A 26,773-nucleotide genomic window follows, 5' to 3' on the forward strand; every position below is an offset into this window, starting at 1 on the left:
ATAATCACACAGATGTAGAATTATACATTATGCTTTATTGTATATGTATGTACATTATACAATAAGGTGCCAGGAAACAGGAGAATAGGAGAGCTTCATGCTTTTTATGAAGTCGGGGAAATATTTTTCTGAGAAATGGATATCTTGAGCCCAGATTGACTCATGGGGAGCATTAAATAAGTGAAGGGGTTGGTGGTTTCTTCAGGTGGAGGAAACAGCTAGGGTACAGGCCCTGTGATTAGTGGGATGATGGTTCTAATCAAAGGCATAAAGGAACTCTGCTGTGACTGGAACACCAAGAACAAGGGAGCGGCGCCTGGGAGAGTTGGCAGGGATCAGTCCACACAGGGTCTTATAAAACTTAATTCAGGATTTTGGGCTTTATCCCACCATGAAGAAAACCCATAGAAGTTTTCAGACATGGGGATGAAAGGATTAGATCTGCATTTTGAAATTTACTTGGTGTATGTGGTCCAGCTTTGTATGGTGAACAATTTGGCAGGATTAGATCTAGAACTATTCAAGAGATCATTGCAGTAATCCAGGGAGTAGATGACTACACTGGATTAATCCACTGCAGTGAATTAAAGAGGTAGAGGTGGAGAATGGAGAAAGATCAGTGAGATTTGAGAGATTTCTAGGAGGAGAAATAGATAGGGCTTAATGGTGGATTGGATGTAAAGAGTGAAGGAGAGGAAATAGCCCAGAATGAATCCTAAGTGTGTGGCCTGCGTGCCTGAATGGGCAGAGACACAATTTATTGGGATGGGGCTCACTGAGGGGAAAGCCAGGTTTAGGAGAGTGGTGACTTGTTTTTGGATTTGTTGAGTTTAAAGTGGCTTTGAATTATCTAAATGGAGATGCCGAGTAGTCAGTTGAACATAGGAGTCTGGAGATGAAAGTGGGTGTCATCAATGTGTAGATGGTGTCTGAGTTGGAGTGGATGAGAGGGTGTAAAGAGAACAGAGACGAAAAAGGGCGTGGGGCCAACCCTGGAGAAACCCTAACTTTTACAGGCCTGATTCAAGGGAGTGATGCCACCAAGATTAAGAAAGGCTGGGTAGAGGTCCATGTTAAAAGCGAGTCCAGTGTCACAGCATCTATATGAGGAGAGATGCAATAGAGATTTTACTCGAGCTGTTGTGATACAGTCCCACACACTGGGTGGCTGAAAGCAAAAGACATCTATTGTCTCACAGTTCTGGAGGCTGCAAGTGTGAAGCCATGGTGTCAGCAGGGTTAGGTCGTTTGAGGGCTGTGAGGGGAAATCTGTTCTGTGTGTCCCCCAGCTTCTGGCCATGGTTTGCAATCTTTGCTGTTCCTGGGATCCTCTTACTCTAGTCTCTCCCTCAGTCCTCACGTACTAGTCTCCATTTGTGTCATATTGGATAAGGGGCCCACCCTACTACAGTGTGTTGTCATCCTGACTAATGACATCTGCATGGACCCTATTTCCAAACAAGGCCACATTCTGAGGTCCTGGAGTCAGAACTTCAATGTGTCTTTTTGAGGGGGCCACAATTCCACACATAACTAGGATCCAAGCAGATTTCCCTCTTGTGTAAGGTTCTCCAGAGGGGGCAGTGACAATCAAGACACAGTTCCCATTCCTACACAATATTTTAGTATTATTGTGTCCAGTGAGGTTCAAATCAAGTGTTTATGATAGCTGAGATAAATGCTAAGGGGTAGGAATAGAAAGAATCGTTCTTAGAGGAGATGTAAATTGAATTCAGCTTTAAAAGAAGGGGCTCAGGATTTAAATTTGTGGAAGGTTGAAGTAGAAACTCTGGTAACTTCTCATTACCAGAGAAGAAAACCTGCATAAAGTTTTGATCTGGAAATGTATTCACAGTCTTTAAAAAGTAGGAATCTGCTCTTTGTCACTTAGCATCAAAGAACCACGCACTTGCTGGTTTCCCTTTATATGGAAAGAATATTAGATATTTGTGTTTGATGCAGATACTTTTGGCATGAGTAAAGCTGGGTTGTACATTCATAATTTAGTCAACAGTTATTTATTATGTACCACCTACTGTGCGCCGAGGGCTAGGGACACATCAGATTTTGAATAGTCATTTAACCTCTCCAAGCCACAACACTTCTGCATCAGCCATCATTTTAACACACAGCTTACGAGTAAAGATGTGTTGATTGTCTCTTCTGACTGTGCCGATTTTCAGAGTTGTAAATGTAATAGTAACTAATAATTACTGAGCAGCTTACCCAAGGCCAAGTATTCTAAATACTTGACCTAAATTAACTAATTTAATCTTTATCAATAGTTTATAAAGTAGGCTCCACATTTCACAGACTCTAAGGTATCATCAGTTGTAAGATGGCATTTGATGTACTTCTCTAAGAAAGAAAAACAAAGATTCCAATTTTTTGAAAGATAACATGCATAGTAAGACATATTCTGATTTCAGAAATGTTAAAATATGGGGAAAAAAGCATATATATCTTAGAATTGGTAGACCACTATGAAGGCACCAAGGGTCAGTTGCTTGCCCAAGGTTACCTGTGGATACGCAGTGGAGCTCAGATTCTGTTTCAAGAGGCCCATGCCAGAGCCCATCCCCAGTACTATGACTGCAATCTCTGAGCACATCTCAGGCACATTTTTTTTTAGTGTACGGAAAGCCTGACAATGTTTCAGGGCTCTGACCTGGCTGATTTTGGGGTACACTGTGCTGGGAGAGATGCGTGCAAACATGCAACCTGCTGCTGGTGATCTGGCTGATCAGGGGCTTTGCTGGACCAGTCTTTTGGTTTGCTACTTTTTATCAATCTGGAATGTTGACAATGAAGAAATGCCACAATGATGAGCCACGAGTTGGGATGAAGGTGAGGATGGGGCAAGAGTGGGTGACTTTTCTTGTGGAAAGTGATGGATTTAGGTGCTGTTCTAAGTTTCACTTCCTCCGAAGGCCACGCTCAGCAGCCCCTGCAGTCGACTGTGTTCTCTCTGATCATCCTCAGTTGTGCTCTCACCGTGTTGCTTGGTTTCATTTCCTGTGTTTTACTTTTCCTCTGGTCTATGGTGACCCTGTAGGTACCTCTTTCTTCCAAGGCTTGTGGGAAAGTGCCCAGAAGCTTAATTAAGTATGGCAATTAGATACTTAGTTAAGTATGGCATTAAAGCTGACAAAAGAAAGCAGCGAATGGTGAAGTACCAGTGTGATAACTCTTCAATCCTTTTTAATATTTTCTTCCTTCATGGGGACAGCCAATGTGTCCTGATCCATGGGTTTTCCCCCTCAAACAGGTATCTTGAAAATATCAGATATTGTTCATACTTCAGACACTTCGAAACTATCCAAATGATAGCATGAAGGAAATTTATGTTTTCGTGGTTCAGCAGTCACTGTCAGAGTGAAAGTAGAAGTTCTCATTAGCATCCCAAGGCTCGAGTTTTTGAAGATGTTGTAACAGCATGAGTAAGAATTGAATTGATAAGACTTTTTGACAGTCTCATCCTCAGCTAAGCAGTTCAGTTCCCATAGGCCACCGTGGGTGCTGGTTCTGTCTCCCTGCTGTGGTAAGGGGCCATCCTCTGTGTATTGGCTGATGACTGTCTCAGTCTTCTCTTCTGTAAATTGGGGATAACAATACCTCCAATACAACCCAGCACTTTTCTGATTTGTGCCTGCTAAGTACATTTTCATACCCACTTCTAAAATCATTTGATTTTTTTTCTTCTTATAAATGTGCAGCACAAGCAATAATTCTGTCTAAGCATCTGCCTCGTAGAAATCATCACAAAACCTTACCACTCTTTAAACCCACAGTCCCCAACCTTTTTGACACCAGGGACCAGTTTCATGGAGGACAATTTTTCCATGGTTTGGGGATGGTGGATGGTTTTAGGATGAAACCGCGCCACCTCAGATAATCAGACATTAGATTCTTATAAGAAGCGTGCAACTTAGGTCCCTCGCATGCGCGGTTCACAGATGAGTTCGTGCTCCTATCAGAATCTAATGCTGCCGCAGATCTGATGGGACGCGGAGCTCAGGCAGTAATGCTCCCTTGCCCACCACTCACCTCCTGCTGCGCCACCCGGTTCCTAACAGACCATGGACCATTACTGGTAACTGAACATGACCCACTGGCCTTGAGAAGCTGACTGTAGAGGAAATGGATGTGCATGTAGCTAACAAGCCAGGATGAAAACATGAGATGAGAGGTGTGATGAGCAGAAGGGGGAAGGGATTTCTGAGAAGAAAGATATGAATTCTACCCTAGTGGGAGGGACAAATGTTTGGTCACTGTTGTTAGCATGTGTTTGGAACTAGGTGTAAATAACAATGGTCTTATATACTGGGGCCTGAAGTTGTCTTTTGCTGGAGCAGTGCTCTCCAATTGAACTGCATTGGCCAATATGGTAGCCACTAATCACAAGTGGCTTTGGGGTACTTGGAATGTGGCAGTGCAACTGAGGAATTAAATTTTAAATTTTATTTAATGTTAATTTTATATTTACATCTAAGCAGCCACATATGGCTAGTGCCTACCATATTGGATAGCACAGCCAAAGGAAACCTGCTGTCACTAACCCAGTATGGAGATTTCAAATAATTATCTTGATCACAAATCAAATCACAAAGTCAGAGACTTTCATTGGCTTTTACTTTTCAGTATAATTAGCCCTAAATACTAGCACTGAAACATCCATTAGACACTAAAATACAGTAACTCATTAATTATGAAACGAGTGGTCAGTTAGTCAGTGATGCCCTCGACACACATGCTCACGCATACATCTACCTGCATGCACACAGACACATCACAGACACACAAACACACACACTTCCCCTGCTTGTTTCCTGAATTGGACAGAGGGAGAAGTATGTTTTTGAATGACTTGTTGTTTTGAAGGACAGACAGTGAGTTAATGATCCTTCTCCTGGAAGCAGTGTCAGTCAGGCTGAGCAAAGAGTCCCTGATGGAAGGAAAGGATCAGCTCTGCCCCACAGTAAGAACTCTGTGAAAAAAGTTCTCAGATGATTCTTAGTCTCCTCGTCTGTAAACTGGGGATAACAATACCTCCTCTGTCTGCCTCAAAAGATAATATATGTTTGTAAAAGCTTCTTTTCAGGGAGACTTAGCCAAACCAATATCTCATCTTTTCAATTGGTGTGCAGGATATTTCTCTTTCTGTGATACTATGGTACCAAGAGATTTGATTATACATGTTTTCTCCTTGATCTTAAATGCACTGTGGCAATCTTCACACCTTTTTAGAGACCCACTTGAAAACTGCTACGATTAAATTCTGCCCCAAATTTGTTTTAGAATTTTTCTTTTCTGAATCCCAACTGTGTTCTGCCCAGTCTTAGGCTCTGCCCCTCTCAGTACATTATCCTCTATCCACTGGACTCCCCTGAAACGTTGCTTGTGCTTATTTTTAAGTCGTTTTTATGTGCTTGTGCTTTGTCTTCCATATTAAAGTGGAAACTCCCTGGGTAGAGGTGGCCTTTAAACTTTATTGTCTTGAGCTTTTTAAACTTAATTTTATCCAGTGCATTGCAGAGGTTGGCATTCATTAAAGTTTGCAGACTGGTAGTAAAATAGAGGACTTGGGTCTTTAGAGCTCAGGCTGACATTTTCATTTTCTTTGGTTATTTGGATCCAGGGATTCAAGTGTATCATGCACAACGGTCTTTCAAGGAGCCCTAAAAAAATTCAGGTCTTCATGGTCTATGTATGTGATGCACTAGGTCTCAGGTGAAGCATAGGGAACCTGAATTTTAAGAGGCAAATTAGGTAATTCTGATGCAGGTGATCTGAGGACTACTCTTTGAGAAACAGTGGTTTATATATTAGTCAATTTCTATGGACTGTACTTAAAGAAGATTTTTCTGGCAGTAGGAATCTAGCTTCTAAGCAGAAGTGTAGATTGCTTTGTTGTTGTTTTGTTTTTGCTTATTTTAGAAGAGAATGAGAGAAGAGTGAGAAATTTTGTGGGTAAAATATTTCTTTAAATTATCTTCTTAAATGGATGGCAGGAACAGTTGGGTAATAGAAATATCCCATCAGAAAGAAATGGATAATGTATAAAATGATTTTATCAAACCACAATGGTAGAAAATACCTATTCAGCCTTCACTCAGAGCTCGCTGGTCCTTATTTTAGGCTCAGCTTTAATAGGCTTGATTATCTGATTGGCTAGAGATTAGGAGCAGTATATGGAAGTCAAGTATTGTCACTGGTAAAGGACTGCACATTGGCTACAAATGTAATCACTGACAGCCTGAAAGTGAGGAAGGAAATTGATAAACTACAAAAATCAGCAGCAAGATCTTAAAGATCAAAATGTAGGCCACTTGAGAAAACAGGAGTGAAGGAGTAGGTAAATGTAAGCATCTCAGTAGCTTTAAAAAGTTTTACTCTGTTTTCCCCAATTTACAGTAGCTATTTGTTGATCTTTCTACTTAGAATCTAAGTTCTAGTAGGGCTGAGACTATGCCTGCCCCATAGGATACTGTTATCTCCAGGACTTAATGTTGCCCTTGACTCATAGAAGAGGCTCCATAAGTACTTTCCTAGTAAATGGAATAAATAAATGGGTAGGTTTGCTGTGGTGATCTATGTTTATGATGATGACCCTGAGACACTTCTGATTAAAAAGAGAGACAAATATTTTTTGCGTTTTAGATTTCCTTTCTAACATTGTTGTACTTTCTCCTGCTTAGTTTATATTTAAGTTGTCTTAAAATCAGGGGATTTACTTTTCAGATTATAAATACTCATATATGTAGATACTAAAATATTTTGAAACATCTGCCAGTGTATTCTATACCATTGCTACATAAACACAGCATCTTAGAATCTTGAGTCTTGAGTCTTGAAAACTATTTGGATAGATTTTTATCTATAGATAGTGGAAATCTGTGTATACCAATTTGAAGGTATCTCTTTCTCTGTAGCTAATGCTTTTATAGTTAATTGTCCTTTAATAGATCATAATGATTTCCTTGGATCATGATAGATTTATTAAAATAGATATTTCAGCATGCATACTAATTAAGAAAATGCATGTTATGTGTTAGGCAGACACACAGGCTCTATATAGTAGAGAAAATAACATTTAGCTACCTTTAAAATGATATACCTGCTCTTCAAGTGTTTCAGGTTTGTATTCTTGAAATTTTCCCATTAGTAGACTATTGTTAACCAAAAAAGGAAAGTTATTTTTGATATTCTATAAAACAGGTTAAATTATTCTTAGTTCCTTTGTACTTTGTTTCAAAACTGTGTTTTTAATTGATTGTATAGAATTTGGAATTTATTTTTTTTGCGAGGTGGTATCTTACAGAGGGGAGGAAGAGATGAAGGGAAGTCTTCTTTTTCCATAGGTACATATTTGGTCTTAGGCGAAATTTTGAAATAGGAAAAAGTGTGTTTTTGTTAGTGACATCCTGCCATTTAGCACTCTTCTCAACCCAGTGAAGCTGAAGGTACCGAGTTATCAAAATTTAGCCCTAAGCCTTTGATTGCTATAGTCCATTCCAGTCTAAAACACCCCTTAAACTTTTCTAGCTCCTAAGTCATCTGTATTTTCCTGCCAGTCAAAAGTCCCATCCAACAATTATTTGAGTACCTGTTCTGATTTTGGCAATGGGCTAGAAACTGTATAGAAATACGTGTGAATCCTACACCATGTCCTCAGAGAAAGTGCAATCTAATATTGTTAATGGCATGCATGACTAACTCATTATACTAGAAGACAGGATATGCAAAAAAGAGGCATAAACCAGATGAAATGAAAGTTCAGAGAAAAAGGCCAATTGTAGGAACCAGGAAAGGTTTTCTGGAAGATGTGGTCCTTGAGTATTGGTTAGCATCTTTAGAAACAGAGATGGGTTGAAAGATGGACATAATGTTACAAGTGAAAGCAGGAACACCACATATCGCTGCCCAAGAGTTGGATTTTGCAAAATCGTGAGGGCACCATTCACATAGAGTATGATATAAATGGCGGCATGAGTGAAAGTCAGGAGACAGTTAATGTATAGGGTTAAGATCTGAGAATCATAAGTAGGATAACCTGGACCATGTTGTGATGGAACTTGAATGAAAGAGTGGAGTTGTTTTACCCTGTTCATTAGGTTATTGTGCTAGAAGTCCTTTCGGACCTCTCAAACTTTTAGTTTCTTTGATTTTCTGTAATTCAGTTGGTAAGAGAGAACTGAGTGAGATTTTTGAGTAATGGAGTGGCTTGAAATTTCAGAAGATGAATGCTTAGTTAGAAATACATGGGGTGAAATGAATTGAAAAGTTATTAGACTTTAGATGTGTTTAAAGTGGTTCTGCTTCTTTAAGGCTATCAAAATACAATTGGAGTAATACATCAAACCGGTGCTCTAGGAGAGGTCACAAGAACAGAACTTTCTGGATTGGTCCTGAGCGCAGGTCCTCTTTGTTGAATTGCCCAGAGGACAGCCTGTTGATCACAGCTGTTTGGTTATGGGGTTTCACTCCCTTCTTGAGCTCCAGCTCCATGAATCAAGAGCCCCAAAAGGAGGCTTGTTAACAGGCTGCTGAAGTAGGATAGAGGGAAAGTAATGGTTTCAAATTACAGAGGTGAAAAGGAAATTTATTCATTCATTCATCAAACCTTTATTGAGTACAACTGAGGGTAAGCAATGGTTTTGTGTGCTTTGTGTAAATTCACTTTGCTGCTTTTATTGCTTTGACCCCTTCTCCTCCCAAATTCTCTAAAAAGTTTTAGATTTCTTCACAACAGCTGAGACTCTCTAGGGGTAACAGTAAGACCACTGGTAGTGCTAGAAGGCGACAACCCCCGGGGACAGCAGCAGCTGGTTTTATTTTTGGTTTTCGTCAGGTGTTTGTAAGTTGAGAACCGCTTGTATTCAAACAGCGTGATTTGGTGGTGTATACTGAACTCCCATAGAAAGAATGAATGTAGCACAATCACAAGGATAAAATGAACAATCTCTAACATTACTTGCTAGATAGTAAACTTTTTAAGTACTGGACATGGATTAATAGTTTAAAGAGTATGGATATACTACGAACCATTCACAGTTGCATTTCATGTAAGTTGTAGGTCTTGCTTTGGTTAGAGAGATCTGGCCATTGGTGAACTCTCCTGTGGAATAGTCATTGTTTTATGGTACGTACTGGGTGATGCATTTGGGAGATTTAATTCTGGAGTTGACTAGATTACTGTAATTTATTTGCTCTTGTCAAATTTTTAATTGATCACAAAAGCAATATTACATCACCATAAAGAAAAGAGGCATAACTATCTCATAGGCTTTTTCAATGTATGAACTTGATTTAAAAATTTTTTCCTTGTATATGCTATGATCTTTGCCCACATTTATATACTTGAAATAGTTATTGATATAATCCTCACTTTCAACATCATTTTTATAAACACTTTCATTTTGCCAGTTACCATGATCTAATTTTAATGGCTGCAAATTTTGGATCTAATTTAATGATCACAGTTTTCTAAAAATCCCCTTATTTCTGAATATTTTTTTTTCTTTTGGGGTTGTTTTTCAAAGGGTATGAATTTTTTTATTATACATGGTCACTATTTCCAAATTACTTTCCATTTTTATCATGATTGTGCCAGGATGAAAATTTTGACTGCATTGTTGTTTTGGTTTGCATTTTAATAATAATGAGGTGTTTTTATTAATTACATTTCTTTGTCTGGATTGACCTGGCCTATTTTTTCTAATTTATTTCTTAGCTATTTTTTGAAAAATAAGCTTCTATGAACTTATTTATTATAAATTTTAATTCTTGTTACTTATCTCTACTTGGTTCTACTGTTTCTCAATGTGATTTAATTTTTGTTTTGTTATTTTATACGTTTAATGATTTTAGCTTTATCTTATCTGGATTATCTGTTTCTGATTAGTTTTTCATGAATGCCTTCAAAGTTATTTAAAAGTTACAGTGATAAAGATAGTGTGGTTCTCTGATTATTATTATTATTACTATTATTTTGAGACTGAGTCTCCCTCTGTCACCCAGGCTGGAGTGCAGTGGTGCAACCTCTGCCTCCCAGGTTGAAGCAATTTTCCTGCCTCAGCCAACCAAGTAGCTGGGATCACAGGCATGTGCCACCATGCCTGGCTAATTTTTATATTTTCAGTAGAGATGGGGTTTTGTCATGCTGGCCAGGCTGGTCTCGAACTCCTGACCTCCAGTGATCCATCCCCCTTAGCCTCCCAAACTGCTAGAATTACAGGCATGAGCCACCGTGCCTGGCCTGATTATTATTTTTTATGTTGTTTCTTGGTCTACTGTGAAGTGGCTTGGATTCTTATGGACTTTTATATTCTAAAATTGTGGAATGACCGAGGTAGAGGGGAATTAATCAGTTAAGAGCCCTTAATTTTTAAAGGATCTAATATATCATATAATGTTTTCAGATTAAATGTAGATTTATAGATTGATAGCTTAGAAAGTAAATCAAAACTATATTCAGGAATTTCTGAGTACAGTGAATCTGGCTAGTAAATTAAGAATTGTATTTAACCTCAGGTTTTAAAAACAAAATACTTATATTTATTAAACACTTGAAAAATATTCTATGTTTTATTATGTATTTTTTTTTCCATGAGCTTTTAAGTATTTATAACACTATTTTCCAGTGTCTTGATTTTGAAATGTAAGTAATAGTAAATTTTAAAATGTGGTCTCAACTCATTGCTCATTTGCAGAAATCATTTTAGCAGGCCCCTGTATTGATTACTTAAATCATGCCTTGTTGGTTTTCTTCTTCTGAGGCTCAGATTTTATTATGTAAACAGGATGTACTTTGGAATTTGTAGTGCATTTCAAGATTTTCTTTACCTTGGTTTAATTGATCTTATAATTATTTTTAAATAAGCTAAGTTGTCTGGTAGATAGTTTATTGGTAGATGGTTGAGCAGTATCTTTCTTAATTCCGATTTAGAGATGGGAGTTCAATATATATTCCAATATTTCATACAGTGGAGGAAGAATTTAAAAAATGAATGAAAGATTTTTCCTTAGTTTTAAATGACAAATTGTAATGTCAAAAATTGTGTATGGTAAATGGGCAATCAAAATCATCAGAATAGTTAAGAAAATATAATTAAGTTGGTTTTAACAAATCATAAAAGGAGAGGATTGTTAGGACAAGCTTTTGCTAATGACATATCAGCCTGTGTTATCCCAGGTCAATAGATATGAAAACCACAGTTTACCCAGGGTTACTTAACTGATAAATAATAGTGTGAGATAACAAATGGAACTGATACAAGTAAAAAGGCTAAGAATGAATGAAAACAAATGGATAATAAACTGCTCTTGCAGAGTAATATGGGTTATGGTGTTATGCTTTAAAATATCAGTTTTTTTTTTTTTAAATATCAGTATTGACAGAAATGTTCTCATGAGTTCTCTTTTTCTTTTGCAGGGTAAAAAGGGGTGTTTATCTGTCTTTTTAATCATGTGATCAGTTTCATTGAGTTGCCTTATTTTTATTTAGAAAGGCTGAGGACTAATAGCCATATGGAATTATGATTTAGACTTGAATGTACCAGTTGTGTGTGTGCAATAGTGCTTGGAATGAAATGTCACATTCGTCTCTGATACTGCACCTACTGCATTTTCTCATAGGCCTAATTTTGCCTTTTCAAGTTTGACGTCCTGTTGTTCAACACGAGCAACAGCTTTACAGGGAAATATGTAACACATTTTTAAAGGAAAGTATATGTGACACTCTAACCTTTTTGCTCTAGCATTGTTTTCAAAATGTTAATTACTAAGTTTTCCAGAAATGATTCGTAAAGATAAGTGCATGAAAGAGATGGGTAAATAAGTTTGGGGATGATGAGTGTAACAAGAGGAGAACAAAAGTAGAATGTGTGTCCTCAAATTCATCTTTGTAATTTCCCACTTTTTCATTGGAGGAACTTGTCAAATAGTTGAAACTCAGACAGGCTGAATTGGGTTTTTAAGTCTAAAAGTGACTAGAAATTTGGGTTTTGCATTGCCGTAAAGTTTTATATTTAGTCTGAAGTGAGCGAGCTTGCCGCATATCGCTCACTTCCTGCCCTGTCCATAATTCTCACCGCGTGGCTGTGTTCCTTCTCCTTGTATATATGTGGCTGTGTTCCTTCTCCTTGTATATATTGCAAAATGATCTGTCACTGTGAGGACACTTGCAGTGGAAAAGGTTTTCAGAGATTTATTTAAAGTATCAAATTGCTACTAAGATGAATTTTTTTTTAAATTTTGTTTTGGTGCAAACGTTTACTTTGTTTTGGTGCAATCATTAGCAATAAAGCAGCAGTGAAATGGATGAGAGAGATGACTATCATAGACTCTTGAAGAAGACGGCCTTGTTGCTAACACTCTTTAGAAAGGAGTCCAGGAGAGCACCACCATAGTGGTGATTTCACATTTCTGTTTTGTTTTGTTAACCTCGATATCAGAACCAGTGTGTGAATTGATGGGAACCACCTGAATCATTTTTTTTTCCTGCAATATGGTACTGGGATATATGCATATATGGCACTGGTACATTAATTTATGGGGTAAGGCAGGAATGTATGATGTGCATAGTTATAACCTTAATATTTTGTGGATTCTTCAATACATAGCGATCAAAAAAATGATTGTACTCCAAGTACAGAAATCAGGGAATAATTTCAGTAGAATTTCAGCTTAAGAAATATTTACTTACATATTGAGAGTCCATAAAAGTGAAGTCCGAGTCTAGGACACTGTATAAGTGAAGTACTATGTTTATTTCAGAATTTCTTAAATTTATGCTTGCCAGGAAGGTTCCTGGACTTGCAAGTGATCATTATTGTTGTTACTAACTGACATAGATAAGAGGGGACATGGTGGTTTAAAGTGTACTTTCAATCAACAGCAAGGGCAGATCTATTGAAAATGTTGTGTTCTCTGTCCAGAATACATTTTATTTTCTCATCATTGTTTAAGTGTCTCCAGTGAACATTTACAATATTTATGGGAGTATAGTGCTTATGGTTCAGTTAGCTCAGAGTCTTAATTTCTGTGCCTGGGTGGTGGCGTGTTATATGGCAGTAATTCTGAAATTATTTATGATAAAGGAGAAAAGACCTGTTTACTGCTCCTAGTTTTACAACAAGGGGACACTGTTAGGAGTTCCAAAGTAACTTTAGTAGTTCAGGGTTGAGAGATTTTGTCTCTTCACCCCCCTGTCCCCAACATCCTGTTTCATCACAAATGTTTATCATTTTAGTCATTGGTTCTCTACCGGCCTTGTGGGCTGCTGTGGTTGCTGTCACCCAGCCAAGAGGCTGGGGAATGCCTATCCACAAGCAGCAAGGGGGGTCTGGCTAGGGTGCTCGGAAGGTCCTGAGCATTATAGTATTAGCATTGTGAGGCCATTGAGATAGGGAGAAAACAAGCCTATTTAAATAACTGCCAAAATGATCAATACAAGCACCATTGTTGCTAGTCATAGTGAAAATATACACACTGTCTTTACTAAAGAAAAAACTGAAGTGTACAACATTTGAAGATGTCATGCTGAGGTGTTCCAAAAGCAGCAAAATTAAAGAAAAATTCCTATCTAACCAGTATTACTATCTTAACAAGGCTGTTCTGTTTGAGTGGTTGATTAACCATTTTAAAGAATGGTTTGGTTTGCCTGAGAAGTTTATTTGGTATTAATTAACTATTCACTTTAAAAATATTTAACATTACACAAAATACAATATGAAGGTACCATGGCACAGTCTACTTGTTTCAGATGGAACTGACATTTTGGAGTAGTATGGGCCAGGAATTTTGTAGTCTCGGGTTATGGGTTTGGGGACAGCATACCACAAGGTGAGCTTCCCGACTCATCCCGTTATGTTAGAAACTGTGTCACATCAACATGCCTTATCACTGGTGATGTTAACCGTGATCACTGGTGATGTTAACCATGATCACTTGGTTATAGTAGACTCTGCCAGGTTTTTCCACCATAAAGTTACTGCTTTTCTCTTCCTGTGTTCTATTTTTGGAAGTCAGCCGACATTTAAGGGGAGAAGAATTAAGCTTTGCCTTTGAAGGAAGGAAATATCTACGTATTTTATTGATTGATTGATTGATTGACTTTGGTGTGGACTCATGGATATTTGCTCTATTATTTGGGTTATAATCTAGTGCCATCACTATTTTATTGCTCATAAACTATTTTCTAATTTTTAAGATTTCACTTTGCAGAGCACTGTAGCACTAATACTATACGCGGCTTTGTGCATCATCTTATCCACCTGTTTTGCCTCTCCCTCCTCCGCATGTTTGTACTCTCATTTCTCAAACTGCTAGATTCAGTTTTGCTGTTCTGGTTAAGATGAAGGTCATCTTCATAGTCAAGTTTTAATGCATGCACTGTGGGAGAAGTCATAATACAAAACTTCTTGTCAGCAGATTGGCGAATTTACCTGAGACATTGAGGCTCAAGATTATGAGAATGTGTGACTAGGACCAAAAGCATATTTCCAGGTAGGAAATCAAAATTATTTTATTTAACTCCTTTGCATTTTATTTTGTAGAAGTCAAATTATTGATTTCACAGGAGATACCAAATCTGAAAGAAGGGGCAGCATAGACATTGAGATTGTGCTAGGAAATCACTTTGTTTTTCTTTCATTTGATTATTTTATTTGATTTCCCAACAATAGGGTAATAGCTAAGCTTTGAAACAAGATCCGAGAGGAACTTGTAGAAGCATATCCATGTTTGCAAAAGTGTTCTAGATATGATTTTGATTCTTGAAACCTGTTTGAAAAATAATCAGAATAAAAATAACCTTTAGGTTTATCATGTCAGAGAAAATAGGTACTGGTTATGGGATGTTTTATGTGGTTCACAGCATATTTATTAGCTGTGGATTGATTTGTACTTTGCATTTCTCATAAACTCCCCTTGATGTGATAAGAACACAAACTCTCTCTGTTAGAAAGGGCGAGGTGGGGAAAACTCACACATCATGAATGCACCCAAGTTTTGGCATATTGATTTACAAACACAAGAATTCTTTTGCTAGCAGCTCCCATGTGGTAATTTTATAAGGAGTAAGTTAAAAAAATACACATAGAGTTCATGTAGAACACGAAGATAAGCAACTGAAAATCTGAAATACAAGTGGAGTTAATATTATGCAGTGATTATTACCTCTGCTGTTGGAAGTATAAAAGCACTGTGATCCTTCCATCTAAACCACAGAGGTTTCAGCTCCATGGCAACATGAAGAACCTATTCTGTCAGAGGGTGTGTATACACAACTACATTCAAAGCACGGGGCTGGGAGTGAGTTTGGGGGGGAAAAACCCAACCCTCCAAGACTCGCCTACGCATTTTTATGTGTGTATTATAATAAGGTCTTTGTGCAAGGAGGGCTGATAAAGGTTCACATCAGCTGCACTCTGGTCTTTTACATGATCCAGCTGCCATCACCCACCTCTCCTCCCTCTCCAGAAAGGAAGCCAGAAGAGGCAATTAAAGAATGCTACTGCAAAAAAAGTGCTCTTCTCCCTCTCTCTTCTTGGAATGTCAACATAGTTACTGCTTTTTTGTGTGTCTCAGGGGACACTTGCCTGCTTCTTTCCACAGTCTTATTCCAGGGAGAGCTGTTTAATTGTAGCCTTCATGTAGAGTAGGGACTGGCGAGAGCTGTAGTCAGCTTTCTCCTCTGTGCAAGGAGTACTTTTGGTAGGTCATCTGATGTCCTGCCTTGTACTTAAGCACCGTGTGGCCTGGGGTGGCGAGGTGGCGTGGAGCGATTGGTGAAGTGGGTATTCCTGCCTGCTGTTTCTCAGCCTCTTGCTCAACTCTCAAACATCAAGTTTCTTCTCTCGCTGTGCCTTGCAGCCATACTCATCTTTGTCAATTCCACCAGTCCTTTGCTTAGTTTCTTCATTCAGAAGTGACAGTATCACCACTTGACTATTTATACGCCCACGTTCCTGTCCTGCATCTTAGAAATGAGAGCACAATCTGAAAAATGTTTATTTTTGCCCTGTTCTACTTTAGCTGATCCAGGAGATAAATGGAATATTCTGCTGTATCCTGGTTAGTGCTGAGAATCATCTCTATCAAGGTTTAGACCATTTTTATTCTACATAAAACTTGAGGTCGAGTATCAGTGATTATCTCCACTAGCTTCAGAGACTAGGGATGCAGGAAATAGCCTATTCAATACACATCTTTACCCCTTTTCCTTTCACCCTTGAACTTAACCGCTGCCCAGGATCAGAGATGGCTGCAGTGGTGGTAGGAGGAGATTATTGATGAGAGGCCTGGGAGGGGAGGATGCCATGTTCCCGCAGTCACACAACAGCTAACTGTTGTTTTCAGCCTTACACTTCGAGCTGCACTCTTGTAAAGTATACAAAGATAAATGATCTAGTCCTGCCTCATTGTTTCTGCCTGGACCATTCTCTTGGGATTTGCTTTTAAAAATAAATTATTTGCAACTAACATTATATGTACACATACAATTGGTTTCATTTACTAATTCACTTGTTCAAGTATTGTTGACTATTGTGTGCGGGCCTGAGCGTGCAATCAAGAGCGGAGATGTGTCCCCGAGGAGCTAATGGTCTCGAAGTGAAGGCTGCAGACTGTGAAAACTGCAATGCATTATGAAAGGGGCTGTGAGAGACAGAAGCACAAAGCTTAGCTGTGACATGAAAGCAGTGCAGCAGCTTTACTTGAGAGGTTTGACAGAGGACTAAATGCTTGAGCTACCGCTTGCAGGATGGGTGGTAATTTGCCTGGTAGACAGCATGGGAAAGGGCATTCCAGGAAGATAAAGCCTTGGCATAAAAGGACCCAGAGACATGGAAACAGCGAGGCGCATTTGTGAGCAGTAAATCTTCACATGGCAGGATTACAGGGTGGGAGGAGGCGGAGGAGTAGAGTCACAAGGGAAGGATCTGGAGAGTTTGGCCACGACCAGGTCAAGGAGGGCATGCCATGCTGCTGTGTTTGAACTCTGTCCTGTAGATAAGGGGAGGGACATACTCAGATTTGCATTTTACAAAGACATCTCAGGCAGCATCACAAGAATGATACAGACAAAGGCAAGCCTGCATTTGGGGGACATGGTATACAGACAATTACAGTAACATTCAAGAGAAAAAAAATGAAAACCTGAATTAATGCTGCGCCATAGTGAGCACAGGATGGACTGTCAAGCTTGGCACAGTACTTAGAGGGTGGGTCAGTGTGAGGGGTGAGGGAGATTGAAGGCGACTCCCAGTACTGCAGCTTGAGTGCCAAGGTGGGTGGCGACGATGTTGCCCAGGAGGAGGAAGATGAGCAGGCCTTTGAGAAAAGCAGTGACCTACATTTCAATTTTTCAGTTTTCTTTATTTGTTTATTTATTTACTGAGACAGAGTTTCACTCTGTTGCCCAGGCTGGAGTGCAGTGGAACGATCTCACTGAAACCTCCACCTCCCGAATTCTAGTGATTCTTCTGGCCCTGCCTCCTGAGTAGCCGGGACCACAGGCGTGCACTACCACACCTGGCTAATTTTTGTACTTTTAGTAGAGATGAGGTCTTGCCATGTTGGCCAGTCTCATCTCAAACTTCTGACCTCAAGTGATCCACCCGCCTCAGCCTCTCAAAGTGTTGGGATTATAGACGTGAGCCACTGCACCCAGCCTGTGTGACCTACATTTTAGATTTGTTGTATCTGTGGTCATGTGTGATCTGTGGAAAGATCCTTAGCTTTGGGATAAGAAAGACCTGAGTTTCAATTTTACTTCTCCAATTTATCACCCATGCATTCTTAGGTAAATTACTTAACCACTGGGATCCTTGATGTCCTGGTCTGTAAAGTAGGGGTAATAATTGCTAATGTGCAGGCTGTTTGTGATAGGTAAATCTCCTGACTCAAAGCCGGTTCCAAATAAAGGGCAGATTGTTATTACTGCAGTGTCTGTAGGTAGATATCAAGACCTGAAGCCCAGGGAGGAGGCCGAAAATGCAGACTTCAGAGTCAAGAGCATAAACAAGAATAAAATCAGTGAGGCTGAGGTGCCATGGTCGTTCACTCATCCAGAATCATTTGTTGAGAACAGGTGTGTACTAAGCTCTGTAGAGGAACTAGGGAAGCCGAGATAGACAAGGATTAGTCCCTGGCCTCCGGTTGTTAGCATCTATAGAGTGAGACAGAGAAGGAAGTCAAGAGTGTTTTGAATAAGAAGTGGTTCAAGGATGAATCAATATATCCAGATTTTAAAATTGTGTAATGTAATATATATATAAAGAAAAGGATGTAGACAGTTTGATGGATTTTCACCATTTGAACTTTATCAGCATTTTAAGAGCACATCTCTTAATGTTAGAACCCAAGGAGAACTACTGTTTTAACTTTTAACACCATATCTATCACTTTTGCCTCCTTTTATACTTTATGTATATGGAATCATATGCTCTGCTTTGTGTGTGTGTGTCTGACTTATTTCATGCCATGGTATGTCAGTGAGATTTGTTCATGTTGTTGCATGTAACAATCATCCATTCTCATTACTGTATTGAATTCCATCCTATGGAATGTACTGTATAATCTTTTCATTCTATAACTGATGAATTTGGATTACTTTTGGCTTTGGCTCTTACAAGTAGTGTCTCTATGAATATTATGGTACATCTCTGCAGGTGCAGCCCTGGGGTGGAGTTGCTAGGTCATGGGGCTTCCATGAATTCTACTTTAGCAGTTATTACTGTGTGCCTTGCAGGTATGCCAGTTTGTGCCTCTTCCAACATGCATGAGGGTCCTAACTGTCTTTACCCTGCAGTAGCATTTTCATCTTTTGCATTTTGAGCATTTTGATGGCTGTATAGTGGTGTACCCTTGTAGTTTTCATTTTTATTTCTCTGGTGGTTAACAACGTTGAGCCCCCTTCCTTTGTTTTTTGGCTGTTGGATATTCTCTTTTTACAAAATGGCTGCTGAACTATTTTTCCACCTTTCTATTTGGCTTCTCTATTTTCAGCATCAGTATTAAAACAACAAGAATTATTATTGAGGGCTTATCAGGAACTATATTCGAAGAGTTAGAGAAAAGAACAATATGATTGTACTTTGTACCTCAAGAAAGCTTGGCTGTGTGTAGGAGGAGTGAGATGGTAGAATAAGAAGCAGGACCCAGAGAGCATTTCTGAATCAATGTGAACCTGTTTATATATGCTGACCAAGTAGAGCCATTGGAGAGGAAAGGTAGATGATATAAAGGCTGGATGATAATTGAGCGGAATCCTGGAGCAGCTAGAGTGCTCTAAGCTGTAGAAAGGACCGATGGGGCAGAAGGAGGAATGCTACTAAGTTTATAGGTAGAAACTGTGCATCAAGGATAATTTTCTTTGAAAAATTCATTGTTTTTTTTTTTTTTCTTTTTTTGTGAAGTGGAAGGCAAGTTTATCTGGAAAAACTGGGTAATATTGACAAAAATGGGGAATACTTGGAATTGTCTCTGGAGGAAATGGCAGAGAGTGCTGAGCAGAGCGCCCCGGAATGAGAAGGCCAACGTTCAGAGGGCTCTGCGGAGGTAGCTCAGCCTCTGAAGTTGGTGCTTTTTCTCAGCCTCTCTAGATTATATGGGGACGGAAAAAGCAGTGAACTAAATTGAGTGTTTTTTAGGATGGGTATGAAGGGCAAGGTGTCAGATGAGTTGGGTTGCTGGCGAGACAAAGGGTAAAGTGGTTCATAGTGGGATTTAGAGGCAATAGTGAAAGAAACCTGGAGCAGGAGGAGGAGGAAGATGGTGAACTGCTGGAACTGAGAAACTGGGTGTCTCCATAAGGTTGAAGAACAAACACTTATTGTGAAGGTTAGGAAGGAGGGTGATGTGACAAGATTGACTATAGTGTCCTCTCTTAGTGACCTGCATACAGTAATCTGAATTTCCTGTCAGATTTTATGGACAACAATCAAACATTTAAGCAAGTGACATCTCAAAAAAGGTCACATTCTAAGTGTTAGCTTTTCTCTTGCATTGTTAGTAACTAAATACTTTCTATTAAATGAAAACTTCTGATAAAGTTTTATTTGAGCATTTTTCTCAAACATTGGCCATTAGTTGGTTCAATAAGGTAGTTTTGAATGTGACCTTTTTTTTTTTTTTTTTTTTTTTTTGAGACGGAGTTTCGCTTTTGTTACCCAGGCTGGAGTGCAATGGCGCGATCTCAGCTCACCGCAACCTCCGCCTCCTGGGTTCAAGCAATTCTCCTGCCTCAGCCTCCTGAGTAGCTGGGACTACAGGCGTGTGCCCAGCTAATTTTTTGTATTTTTAGTAGAGACGGGCTTTCACCATGTTGACCAGGATGGTCTTGATCTCTTGACCTCGTGATCCACTCACCTCGGCCTCCCAAAGTGCTGGGATTACAGGCGTGAGCCGCCGCGCCTGGCCAATACGGCAGTTTTTAATAATGAAGGTTAATTGAGGGATCCAGATGGTCAGGTTTCACATGAAAATGAAACACCCAAAATAAAAATCTGTTGCTTTGGTAAACTCAAATGAAGCAGGGTGGGTGCATTTCTTAAGCCATTATCTTTGGAGGCCTGGTTTGATTCACTGTCTATTCTCTAGTTGTGTTTCCTGGCTGCCACACGTTGAAATAAATGATAAAGTGTGTTAAAATCTTTGGTTTAAATTTAGTACATAAAATGTCCCATATTGTGTGACACTCTCAGCTGAAGTCTAGAGAGTGAAGTTTATGTTTTTATAAAACTAGCACATACACACTACTAAATGAAAAAGTGGTTCCATGGAAGAACCACTTACAGGAATCAGCAGACTGAAAATCTTATGATTTATCCCAGTATGTAGAGAATTCACCTTGGCAACTTGCTGAAAAATGTAGATTTGGGAGCCCAGCCTTGGAGATAATGATGTGGATCGTCCATAGACTTAACTTTGAGGAACCTACTGTTAAGCGTGTAGCTTTGGAAGATTTTTATGCTTACCAGTCTACATCATTTGACCAGGAAACAAAGCAAATAACAAAGGAAACTACAAAAGAAAAAAGATGAGAGAATAAGATGAAAGCAAGAAAAGAGACAAGAATTGAAGTCCTGAAAAAAAATTTCTATCAGATTTTTATTGTTTTTTATTGAAAAAATTTTCAGTGGATGCTAGATAGAATCACAACTGTAAGATTACAAACAAAAAACAATGTTAAGTGTATGAGACTGCACAGAAAACATATCAAAAGATACTGTTTCAAGAAGAGGTAAACTGGCTGTGAATTTAAACTTCAAGTGTTAAAATTAAAAGGTAGCTTTAAGCTTTATTTTTCCAACAACTTTTAAAATTGTAATGTGATGGATGTGCTACTTGTCATGTTTTTGGTCGTGGGCAGGACAATTAAATTGGATTACTTAATTTTTCTCCTGAATACCAATTTGTGCCAGTGAATTATCAAGGCGACTTTCGATCTCCAGGGTGATTTGCTACTGCTTCCAGGGTTGTTGTGAAGATGAATTAAGGTCTGAGGATGGTGTCTGGCATATTATCAGTGGGGACAGTGTAGTAGACTGGTTCTGAACACACGCTGTGGATGCCAGAGACCCTGAGTTCAAATGACTGATCTACCACTAACTAGCTCTGTACCCTTGGCCAAGTTAACTTGATTTAGTTTCCTCATCTGTAAAATGAAAAATAGTATTAGTGCCTACCTATAGAATTGTTTTCTAGAAATAAAGTAGTAAACATAAAGCACTTGGAGCAGTGCAAGACACGCTGGACACTCAATAAATGCATTCTTGAAATGTAACTTCTGTTGTCAAGTTCACTGTTAAAAGTACTTTAAAGTTTTTATAAATTATTATGTAAAATAGAGACATAATTTAATAAAGTTACAGTTGTCTTGAGCTTTATTCAATTTAATTCATGGAACATCTACTCCTAAGTGCCGTAAGGTACTCCATGCTATAAAATGATGGGTAAGATATGGCCCTTGTGCTTTTGAACACTCAAGCTTTGGGAAGTTATTCTGTTGACTGATTTTCTTGGGTAGGTATTCTGCTGTGTTAGGAAATAGTGTTGAAATTAATTAAAACTATATTTTGCAACACAAGTAAAAGATAGTACCTGAAAGACCGAAGGGGATGCCATCCTTTGATATATTACATATATTACAGAGTATAGCAGATTACACTAGAAAGATGCTGATATTTTTCCAGAGCTGGACTTAATACAATGGATGAAACACAGATAGGTTAGCATGAAACCCAGCTATTAAAATGATGACTTCTACTATTTGTTGATTATACGACTATAAGCAATCGACTTAACTTGCGCCTCAGTTTCATCATCTGAGAAACAGGCACATAGCTACCTTGCTGAGTTGTTAGGATGATCAAGTGAGTGAATGTTTGTGAAAATGCTTTATGAACTATAAGATTTTATGCATTCGTGTGGTTTCATCATGATTTATATAATACAGGGCTTGCGGATTTCTGAGGAGCCATGGCTCAGAAATGAATTCTTAGAATATATTTTAAATAGGGTTACAGAGTACTTTATCATTTTCTGTGGAATTACCTGTAAACCAATAATGGATGGATAACATGCTGCAGAGATTAGGCTTCTGTCCCCCGAAAAATGTGGGTGAAAGAGGTTAGAGAGGTTACACAACTGACCTTAGGGCAGAGTTAACAAGTTGTAGAATAGAACTGGATAGAATAGAGGGTTGTTCCCACTGCTCTTCATGCCATTTCTCTGGCTATTTCTCGATTGAGAAAAAGGAGTACAGGCTTTGAAGTGAGATCTAAATTAAAGTCCCTGCTCTGTCACTTGCTAGTTGTAATTTGGGCAAGATACCAAACCTTTGTAAATTTCAGTTCCCTCATCTGCAAAGGGGAGTGAGATCCCTTGCCTGGCAAAATTGTGATCACCAGAAATGATACCTGTGAAGTACCTACTTGATAATTAGCTGTTACGTGATTTTTCTTATGATTATGTATTATGAAATTTTTCAAGGCAAATTGAATTGCACACTTTCTGAATTAGAACTACTAGTACAACCGATAAGAACCATAGTTTTACTCTGGGGTTTCTTTGTGCTAGGCACCACTCCAAAAATATTACACATATGATGACCTCTCTCTAAACAATCCGACCATGTAGGTATCACTGTTACTCCCACTGAGGCCCAGGGAATGTATCCACTTTGCCCAAGGTCACCTAGCAAGTTTGTGGTGGAAAAGGTTTACAAACCTGGGTGTTTGTGACTCCAGGTCCCACTTTCCTTGTTACTGGGTGATTCCAGTTCCTGCCTGGCCAATATAGGGATGTGGGATAGAGAATGAAAGGACTAATTGTTTCATGAGAATGGTTCTTGAATAGGATATTTGCTTTTGGAATTTTCACCTTTCCCATATACATTATTGGAAGGGGCTTGCACCCATCTTTCATGTTACAAAGCCTCGCTGAGCTCCACTTTCCTTTTTGGTACGAAGGAATGATTATACTTCTAAGAGATGCAGCGAGCATTTAAGTGGGATGATAACTGTAGAGCTGGGTCCTGGAAGTCATTTCCATCTGTAATCTCAACTCCCCATTCCCTTCTTTAGCAGCAGGCTTGGACTGAAGACAGAGCCTTGGGAAAATTTTACACCAATAGAATACTGTGTTATTCAGTATTGCCTTCTATTAAGCCATTGATGTTACATCACAGGATATATGATTGATCTTTTTGAAAGGTCATTAAAATATTTGCCCACATGTCTTCTCATTTACTATATGCATTTGTGGACTTTGTTTCATGAAGATAGGTCAATCATATCTGTGTTGTCATTGATGTGCATCCTGTGTCTGGACATGTGTACTTAGAACACAGTCCCTTTAAGAACCACTAGCCATCAGCAAAAATAACCTAGAGCAGCTCAGGTTACTGCCAGGCTCCAAAGACTCTTGGGGGGTCAGGTTGCTTATTTCTCTGGCACCTCAGCTGGGATGTAGGAAGAGCTCTATCCATGCCAGCAGAGGGTATGTGTGGATCTGTGCACATGAGTCCCTACTTTTAGCCAGGTGCCCTTAGCCACGAGTTCTTTTGGACTTGCCCCTTCTTTATGGTGGACATGTTCTTAGTTGGGCCACTTGAATAGTTTCAAATCTGTTGTGACCCTGTTCCTGGACCCACGTGCAAGAGTCTGTCTTTCCTATCACCCTTGGGTTTTGTACTATTTCTTTAAAGAAGATAAAAATGTAAAAGATATCAAAACCCATCAACACAGAGAAGCATCTCCTATCCCCAAAGTGAAAGTGTGGTAGGCAGCGCAGTGAGGCCAGGTCAGGCCAGGGCACACCTTTTCCTCAGGAACCCCTGTGCCTGCATGTGTCTGTCTCGGCTAGCCTTTCTTCTAGGGAATGTTTTACTGGCTGAACCTGGCTAAGGGATCAAAGAATAAATGTGGCATAAACAGGGCCTAAGGCTCTATAAAGATAAACAAACAAACGGAATGAACTCCTTAATGAAGTCCAGTTTTTTGGTTGTGAAGCAACAGATATTGTGAGATGCATTACAGTGTTTGAGAGAGGAAAAAAGAGCTTAAACCATCAGGGGCTGTGTCTCAGCAATGTTGCCTGATTAGCTGAATTGCAGAATAATAGAGTTTTTTTTCTTTTTTTTTTTTTTTTTTTTTTTCTTTTTTTTTTTTTTTTTTTTTGAGACTGCGTCTCTCTCTGTCACCCAGGTTGGAGTGCAGTGGTGCGATCTGGGCTCACTGCCAACGTCCACCTCCCAAATCTAAGCAATTCTCCTCCCTCAGCCTCCTGAGTAGCTGGGACTACAGGTGTGTGCCACCACGCCCAGCTAATTTTTGTACTTTTAGTAGAGATGGGGTTTCACCATGTTGGCCAGGTTGGTCTCGATCTCTTGACCTTGTGATCTGCCCGCCTTGGCCTCCCAAAATGGTGGGATTACAGGCGTCAGCCACCGCGCCTGTCCCGAGTTTTAATAGCTACGTTGTATCTGTGAGTGACTAAAAGCCTCTACACAGAAGGAGGTTGAGGCCCAGGGAGGTTGGGCGACTCATTTCAAGTTACTCAGCTGGCTGGTAGTAGATCTAGATACACAGCCCGGTGCACAGATCATTCATCTACATCACTCTACAAAGACACAGTCGAGAGTTGAGATCTCTCCAAACTCCAATTTCCTTATCTATAAATGGCGATTGCACTACCTGGCATACCCGCTTTGTAAGGATCTGCTAAGTGAATGTGGGTGAGAATACTTTTTAAAATTATTAAATTATATATTAATATTAATCAATATTAAATTATATGTAAACATACATATGTAACATGAAATAGATGTACAGTGTAATGGCCAGTATTTTGCTAAAATTCTTAATGTGGGAACACATGAACAAAATCTGGATTCTCCTTTGGAAATGGGGAACAGTAGGAAATTCCCTGAGTACAAGAACAGGAGCTCTAGACTTCGAGTTATTAACCTGATGGTCATACTTACTGATGCCGTTATTACTTTACTTTTCTGCAAAATGAAAATAATAAAATCCTCAGCCTATCTGGGAGTTGTCCTGAACAGAACTTTAACCATATCAGTGAAAGTACTTTGTGAACTGAAAAACGAACAACAAAAGTGGGCTATTATTACCAAATACTTTTGAAGACCGCAGACCCTGTCCATACAGCACAGGTATAATTAAGGAGACAGGTCATATATACAAAAGTGTATTTTAACATTCTACCTTGATGTCAGATAAAGACTACACACCACAGGTAATGACTGTTATTACAGTTTACAAATGGAAGTGTAATCATCCTTATAATTATTTTAAAATTGATCTTTCCCTATAGACATTTATCCAAATTGTAAAGGCAGATACATGGTGTTTTTCATATTTATGGGAAATTACTTTTTGTAGTAACATACAAGTAATATACAAGGTAGAATGTTAAGTGTTATTTGTATTGCTTTCTCAGTTACACTATGCTAATATTTATATGTCTGATATATCTCATTAGATTATTAGTAGGATATTTAGTAGTTGCAGTTAGTATTACCATTATTTGACAAATAGGAGGTGAGGTGATTTTTCCAAACCTCATAGAATGTTAATGGCAGAGCTGGGATTTGAAGCAGGTTTTTTTGATCCAGATCCTGTGAACTTGCCACTCTAATCTGTCTCTGTGTTGTGCTGGGAGTTCCATTCCATGGCCTGTATTCTTCATTTGTTCCTCTGACTGGTAATAACCCATTCTACACGTGTACAAGGAAATGAAACAAGACTGTTTCTACCTTCAATGAATTTAGAATGTTGGAGTGCAAAACAAGTGCACGAATATGTAAATAAGTACACTCAATGAAAGCTGAACTGAGTTAACTTTGTAAAGATACAAAGTTTTGGAGGATCTTATTTGAGAAAGATTCTCTATGGAACTCTGTTATCTGATCTTCTCAACTTTCAGGGCTAAATTTCTTAAATAGAATGGGTTTTATTTAACTGATGTAGAGCCCCTCTACTAGTGTTAGAGTTAATTTGCAAAGAGAGTGAAAAATACAGGCATGTAGGTCTGATTTCTTTAACAGAACAGGCAGTGTTGAATTAACAAAAATGAGCCGGGCGCGGTGGCTCACGCCTGTAATCCCAGCACTTTGGGAGGCCGAGGCGGGTGGATCACTGGTCAACATGGTGAAACCCCGTTTCTACTAAAAACTACAAAAAATTAGCTGGGCATGATGGCATGTGCCTGTAATCCCAGCTACTCAGGAGGCTGAGGCAGGAGA

General features: G+C 39.0%; 1 protein-coding gene across 5 annotated transcripts in view; it reads left to right on the plus strand.

Annotated features, from left to right (window-relative positions):
- HIVEP2 (HIVEP zinc finger 2) overlaps positions 1–26,773 on the plus strand; it is a 193,527-nt gene that overhangs the window by 26,917 nt on the left and 139,837 nt on the right. For 2 of the 5 annotated variants that reach the window (XM_032274592.1, XM_032274587.1), the window contains exon 1: positions 10,188–14,508. The exons of 2 other annotated variants lie outside the window; for them this stretch is intronic. The gene's annotated coding sequence lies outside the window, so the exon portion shown is untranslated. Of the gene's footprint in view, positions 1–10,187; positions 14,509–26,773 lie in introns of those variants that run through there. One more of the 5 variants, XM_032274589.1, reaches the window with a different exon arrangement.

This window comes from Sapajus apella, unplaced genomic scaffold (assembly GCF_009761245.1).
Source record: "Sapajus apella isolate SASKATOON/1434 unplaced genomic scaffold, GSC_monkey_1.0 scaffold6, whole genome shotgun sequence".
NCBI lineage: Eukaryota > Metazoa > Chordata > Mammalia > Primates > Cebidae > Sapajus > Sapajus apella.